Genomic DNA, 7,622 nt, shown 5'->3' with positions numbered 1-7,622 from the left:
ATTGCCATTCCATTGTCGAAATCATTACTAACGAACAATGGTTAGAAAATATTAAATTTTATTATAGAAATCAATGCTCTGTCATGGTCGATATATTCGCTGTAACTGAGCAGGCTTCTCAAGCAATAGTGACCAAATTTTGCACCAATTTCACGTAGTGTGCGTAGAGTGCGTAAAGAAGAAAACATTGATGCTGTAGTCGCCAGGGTTTTCGATGATAGGACTTTAGAAATGGCCACTTTCCAATCATTCTACAATGATCTCAAAGTATCGTATAATAAGGTAAAATCCCAAATGGAAATATGAAAAGGCTGAATACCAGAATTGAATAGAAGCAGCTTTGAATCCCAATATGGAATACACTCCAGAACAGTCGAAAGATTTCTAAAAAGAAAAAAAATAAACAATTTTGAATCAATGGTTAGGAGCAGAATTTGGAAGGTCAAGCCATTACATAGAATGACATGTCAGTAGATTATACTGTAGACGTATTCGATCGACAGAAATTAAATTAGTTTTAGTTCGGCAGGAAAAAAGTGTAAACTTTTTTTGAACCCTTTTTGAGAAAAGGTTCATTTAATATGAAATTTCCAACTCGCGGGAAATGTGTTGAAATGAGAAATGAGTATATTGAAATATAATGATAAGGTTTTTAAAAATTCTATCGTTTTCAGAAACAAATATAAGCATAATTCAGTTTATATTTGACCCTGATAATTAAAGTGTGACTTCATCATATCAATGTTATGATAGTCACATCAAATATTTTGTTCAATTCAATCGAGTTCCTGGTTTCATACCATGAATGCAACTGGGCAGCATTCCAGCGCGCTTTTCCCGCCCAGCAGAATATCTGCGCCTACAATCTTTACCTTGGAAAACCCAATTAATTCAACGAGACACACCTACCTCTCGTCAGCATCCGAGAGTGAGAGTCCCGGTATCTCACTCTCGCACGACACCGACACCGCTACAGGTGAGAAACGGAGGCGTGAAACTTGTTCGGCCTTCTGACGCCGTCGCGACCGATGTTGTGTGTGCACTGCGACAGATCAAGCTTGTCACAGCGATCCAGTTGTGTGGCATGAGGAAAACTTGGCAAGAAATGTGATCTTGGCGCGCGCGCTCAAAAGTCGGATGCTGCTGGGATCCATTTGGTTTCTTTCGCTTGCAACGCGAAAGGGGGGCAAAATGTTTAATATAGAGCAAGCGAATGCTGGATCGTAAGCCTATTTGCCCTGTGTCGCTGATCGACGAGTTTGGCATCTCGTCGCGCTCCATCAGCTCGAGTCGTCAAGCGCGAAAGGACCTCTGTTTCAAACAAGTGCATTTGATAGTAGATCTTAATTTTTTTTTCACGATTTAGTTAACCGTGCAATTCACTTCTAATGAGGTACGATATTTGAGGGTCCCAACTGAAGCTGTCAGGCGTGTGTGAAAAGTGTCTCCCAATTTAACGACTCCACCAAATGAAACAAAATAACGAATGAATGAAAAACAACAACAAACGAACGGACGGAATCGAGAGTGAGAGTGATGTGAACCGACGGTTGGGACCCACAGCATCACAACCATCTCGGCTCATATTGGTTCGAGATTGCTGACGGTTCGGAAGCGAAAGTATTTCGTGTCTCTCGTGTGCGCCCAGGTTTCGTGATTGGTGTTGGACTCTATCGCCGCGAATGTACGATTCACCGGAAAAGTGTTTACTTAAAGTAAAGGTCACCAAGTGACCGCGCAGAAGATTTGTGTGATTTGTGGCGTTGGATCTTCCAATGAACGGAATTTATTGATAACATCGATTTGAGAAAAAAATATGATATTTTGATAAAAGAAGTGTCTTCCAAGTGGATCGAACGTGAAGTTTTGATGAACCTTGTGATAAGGGTAAGCTGGCAGTGAATACAGTTATTAGTTTAGAGACGTTGTAGTTACGGACTTATGGACTTTTCATCTCAGCAGAGGCTCAAATCACCATAGAGAACTATTTGTGGCCTTTCATAACAAAGTGACTTTCACTGATTCCCATGCCCACAGTAACAATTACGTTAATCGATGGTAATGGCCGAAAAATACGTTGTGCATTTTCGGTGATATAAACACGTATGCCCTCAGGAAGATGCGCGGCACCGAAAAAAAGTGAGCATTGCGCAATATTTGACTTACGCACTGTCGGCTGGAACATTAGCATGTAATTCTTTTAATGTACCCACTTAAGATGATTCGGCGGAATCTAATCTGAACTTATGCGATCGTTTTCCATTGCAACGGTGGTTCCGTTCGGCAGAGTTGAGTGCGTTATGTCGATCGCGTCGAGAGGACAAAACATAGCTGCCGCAAACAATAACAACCAATCGGGGCGTTAAATTTTCGTCGTAATTTTCCCTATTAGGCAGGAAAACGGATAATTGCCGGTAGCGTTTAAGCTATACATCGTGTAGGGAAAAAAGCATGTATAATGAGTTACTTTGCACGTGTGAAACCGACGATCGTGGGGTGGAATGTGTGCCATTCAGATGCAGAGATGTTGGATAATTGTGGTATGCAGTGTTTCCTCATAATCAGTCAACGGAAAAACTAATAGCGCTGTGAGAAATACGATTTGTCACGGTTTTGCTAGTCTATTTTGCAACGTTGTTTATCTATTGGTGTTCTTCCATTTTCGTTTCCTTACATCACTTAGCTCGTTTAAGTTGCCGCAAATTCCAATAGCGAAAAAACCGTAGCCGAGTGGTTAGCCCAAATGCAAATTCGCTTCGAAGAATTCTTCACATTTTCATCGAGATGCATTTGCGATGTAAAGTAATTGTTTCTATGCTTAGATTTTACGTTGTTCAAGAAGTTCTTTGGACATTATCTGTCTTCAAATTGAACCTTGCTGTTATACTCTTAGTATGTGTTTTTCATAGCCAAATTTTGAGAAGCTTATGTTCTGATATTCCTACAATTTTTTTGAAACTTTTGTTTTGCATTTTTATGTGCTTTTTTCTATTTTTCAAATTTATGTTTTGAGCTTCAAACCAAACAGGTTGGTAGAATTCCTTCGTCTTCTTTGTTCGGGACAACAGATTGAAAATGGAATGCATTCTATAACGTTGTCGATAATGAAGCCTACTTTATTTTGATTAATGTTGTTATAGACACAGTCACAGTCATCTTCTTGGTGATTTCGTCCAGATTCCTGCTTTCAATCAAAGTCTGATAAAATTCTCACGATCACAGTTTCTTTAAGGCTGTTAACCACCGGGATCGACTTTAGCGTCAAAGATCATCTCGACCTTATGGGTTTTCAACACGTTTTCCCTTTTCAGATATGGATCGTTTCCTAATTTACGGAGGAGATTTTCGTATGTCACTCATTCCTTTTCCTCCATGCCCGGAGAATTTCCATTTTTCTTTCCTTGGCATCGAGACATGTGCTTCTTTTTGTTTTGATTCTGTTATTTCATCTTTTCGTTCTGATTCTTTGGTTTATTTTACTGGTTTACGATAGGACCCAATTTACTGTCTCCGGCTTGCGTAATACAAACTTCGTTTCTATTATTTTTTTAAATCGTTAGCTGTGGCTACAACAAAAATAGTTTTAAGCTTAGGGCCATAGGATCGGAAAGTACTCGAAGCGCATTGATACCAGTTATTTTGTTTTCGTCATAGAAAAGATTTTCGGTCGTAGGGTGGCTCATCTGTATACGACTAAGCATTTCTATGTTAGGGCTTTTTTCGGATACTCTCCATCGAAGTTTAGACTCTCCATTTTATTCCGAGTCACTTTGACACTCTTCTTCAATTTTCGCATCACCATTGCTTTTTCTGATTGGCCGAAATTGGTGGCAATTGGGAGGATTGAGGTCTTTTTCAATGTTATCGACCACATTATCACGGTAACTCTGAAGCATTCGACTGTTATGGCGGCCAGTTTTCAGAATGCAACGCGGTGCTGATGTGTAACAAGTTTTTTGTACTCAGTTGAGTTCTCACTACTTGTATACACATGCGCTCTGGCGAATGAGCACGCTCCGAAACATAGATGAAATGTTTTGTTGCCAGCACCGTTTTTGCACCGAGTTTTGCACCGTGTTTTGCGTCGTCTTTTGCACCGTATTTCCATACCGGTTTCACATCGCGATTGAATCTAGTTTGCTTTCTCTGTTGAGTTTTTTTTCACACAAACGCATATGGTTGATATATATGCAGCGTTGTTGATTTTATGCTTTGCTTAGAACGAGCGAATACAAAACAAGCGCTAGAATTTGATTTGTGTGTGTATAAAATGAGGCAAGCATCATACAAGTGAGAAGCGATGTTTAGTATCTGAATTTCGTGCTGTGTTCATTCGGCGCTCTCGTATTTTAGAATTTGGTGTATTTCGTAGCATACGTAGAATACGTGTTTGTTATGAACGCGCTCTGATGGAAATTAAGCTCAAGTGCAGCGCAGCGTATGTTTTCTGAAGATTGGTTGCGGCTTGCCAAATCTGACCAAAACTTCACAAAACCTTTGACAGTCTTGATGAACAGAAAAAGATGCAGGCACTCTTCCCTATACTTTTTCGAATCCATTGTTATGTTTGTGCCGAGAACTTAGGTTTTCTGTTCAGAGCTGCAAATCCTTTGCCAAACCAAGAACTTCCTGGCAAAATTAACGGGTGTTAAATAAAAAATCAAGCTGGCGTCGTTGGGATTTTCTGAGGCGAAAAATCTCTGGTTACGTCTTCCTTCGGAAGGGAAGTGAAAGAAGTTGGCCCGGCTCATGAGTTGTTGGGTCAGATAGGTAGGAACAGGTGGAGTCGCCTCTCTGATGTCGGTGATTGGTACTGAAGTGGCGGAAATAAGCCGACAAAAAAAAAATTAAAATAAAAAATGAAAAAATGAGAATTTTTTCAATCACAAATAAAAAAAAAATTTTTTTTTCATCGATTTCAGTATTTTTTATTATTAACATAATGTATTTTCTTCAAAAAAATGTCAGTGAATGTTTGAGTAAGGGCCGTGGTCTGCTGTTCGAAGCAACTTTGTCGCGATGCTCTCACAAGAACGTTGTACGGTTCTACGAAACGCATTTCCAGCAAGGAAAAAGTTCACGATGGCACATTTTAAGGAAGAAAATGTACCTGTCAGTACAGTATATCGTATCCTGAGTTCCCTGAACGTAGAGCGGAAGGTCGGAAGTGGTCGTCCGGTGACAATAATGACGAAGCAGAGGAAGACATCGTTAAAGAAGCTGTTTGACAACAAGGACGCAACCAGCCTGCGTGACGCCGGTCGGAAATATGGCTGCTCCCACGTATTGATCCATCGGACCCTCAAGATGGAAGGAATCGTCTGCAGGAAGAAGACGAGGTCGCCGGAGTACACGGAGGTGCAGATTGAGACGGTTAAATCACAGTGTCGGTGGATGACCAAAAAATACCGCGGGACGTCTTTCGTTCTGGACGACGAAAGCTATTTTCCGCTGTCCAAAACGCATATTCCAGGAAATGATAATTACTACTCCAGCGACAAGTCATCCACACCGCCTGAAGTGAAATACACGTTCAAGCACAAGTTTGAAAAAAAAGGTTATGTTGTACATCGCCATTTCCGACCGAGGCATTACAAAGCCTTGGTTTAAGCCGAGCGGTCTGGCAATCAACCAAATCTATCGAGAAGAGTGCCTCGATAAAATCCTGCTGCCGTTCCTGAACGAGCATCAGCATCACAAGTACATCTTCTGGCCGGACAAGGCGTCTTCCCATTACGCCAAGAAGACGCTGGCGTATCATGAGGAGAAAAAGATACCGTTCGTGCCGAAAGATCGTAACCCAACAAACTTGCCCCAGTGCCGCCCAATAGAGAATTTCTTTGGCTCACTCAGAGCCCTAGTATATAAAAACAATTGGAGGGCCAAGGACACGAAACAATAGACTACAAGAATCCGGAATTGTATCCGGAAAATGGACGTAAGTGCCGTACAACGTTCTTGTGAGAGCATCGCGACAAAGTTGCGTCGAACAGCAGACCACGGCCCTTACTCAAACATTCACTGACATTTTTTTGAAGAAAATACATTATGTTATTAATAAAAAATACTGAAATCGATGAAAAAAAAAAATTTTATATGTGATTAAAAAATTCTCATTTTTTATTTAACACCCATTATCAGCGAAAACAAACTTAAGCTTGCTAGCGACGTCTTCGTCGGCAGTGGTATTGTGAAATAAGCATAGAATTGCAGACTTGAGAGCTATCCAAAATCCATCTTCATGTACGTCATCCATAAGCATGCATCATTCGTACATCGTCAAAATCTTGTTGTACATATACAATTCGAGTGCGTCTATTGGCCACCAGATTTTGTTTCAGCGTTCAGCTTAGTTGCTTGTAGGCACGGAAATTGCAATAACCTTCTCGCATCCCGAGAAGAAGTCCCGGGTTTGCCTTAACTGTTCTCAATACTTTCAACTTCAGTTTCCGATCGTAAGTTCCACTATGACGCGTTCTATGATCCATCCGAACAACAGTTGTTCCTTCACGAAACCGTTTCAGCACATCATACACGGTTGATTTAGCCACTTTCAATGATTTCGCGGTTTTAGTACCTCACCACGCCGCCGGATTTTTAATGTGAGTGTTCAAAATCAAATTTCTTCTCTCAGCCTTCATCCTGCGCAACTTCTCCAAAAGAAAACGGATCAACTTGATATTTTTACTGTCGAGAAACATAGGTTTTCCAAACTATTCAGATACGCCTACAACGACCGTTGCTATAAAATGAACAGTGATTCCGGATCCTAACCTTAATTACACATCAAATACTTACATCTTACATAAATATAACTATATCCATTACACGATTTGGTTATTATCCATGTGTGTGGTTTTGTTCTCCTCTTTGTGAGCGTTGTTCGTGCTGAGTGTATTTTCGTTTGTTTGCGATGAAGGTCGCGATTACTACCTTTTTCGATCGATAAAACATGGCCTGGTTGACCAGCACTTCTCCGATTTTGATGAAGTGAAAAATTGGATCGATTCGTGGTTAGCCGACAAACCGGACGATTATTTCCGCAAAGGGATCCGTGAATTGCCAAAAAGATGGGAAAAATTTGTGACAAACGATGGGCAATACTTTGAATATTAAATTTGTGAACATTTTTGCAGAATAAAGCATTAATTTTTGAAAAAATCGAAGAATCTTACCGGTACTCCTATTAATAATTTTTGTGATACATGCGAAAGATATTACACGAAGATGAATTATAGCATATATTTTTTAACATAAACATAAAAACATTGTTTAGTAAATACTTATCAGAAGTTTACAACAAATTATGGAATCTTGTTCATCTTTCATAATCTCACAAAATTATACATCACTGGGTTTTTGGGGCCGGGGAATGTTTTCATGATAGTTTGAGACCCCTCTCCATCTCTAAGAGGGGGCTGCCATACAAATGAAACTCCAATTTCTGCATTACTCTAGAATTAATCAAGCAAAAGGAACCAAATTTGGCATGTGAAGGTTTTAGGGTGCAAAAAATGATTCTATGTTTGGTAGATACTCCTCCCTCCTCTCTAAGGTGAAGCTGCCATAGAAATGAAACACAAGTTTCTGCATAGCTCGAGAATTAATCAAGCAAATGAAAC

General features: G+C 40.1%; 1 protein-coding gene across 2 annotated transcripts in view; it reads left to right on the top strand.

Annotated features, from left to right (window-relative positions):
- Positions 1-1,248: 1,248 nt before the first annotated feature.
- Positions 1,249-7,622, top strand: part of LOC129768184 (uncharacterized) — a 41,362-nt gene continuing 34,988 nt past the window's right edge. For both annotated transcript variants that reach the window (XM_055769651.1, XM_055769652.1), the window contains exon 1: positions 1,249-1,887. The gene's annotated coding sequence lies outside the window, so the exon portion shown is untranslated. The remainder of the gene's footprint in view (positions 1,888-7,622) is intronic.

This window comes from Toxorhynchites rutilus, chromosome 2 (genome assembly GCF_029784135.1).
Source record: "Toxorhynchites rutilus septentrionalis strain SRP chromosome 2, ASM2978413v1, whole genome shotgun sequence".
NCBI classification, from domain to species: Eukaryota; Metazoa; Arthropoda; class Insecta; order Diptera; family Culicidae; genus Toxorhynchites; species Toxorhynchites rutilus.
This window is presented reverse-complemented; position numbering and strand designations above follow the sequence as displayed.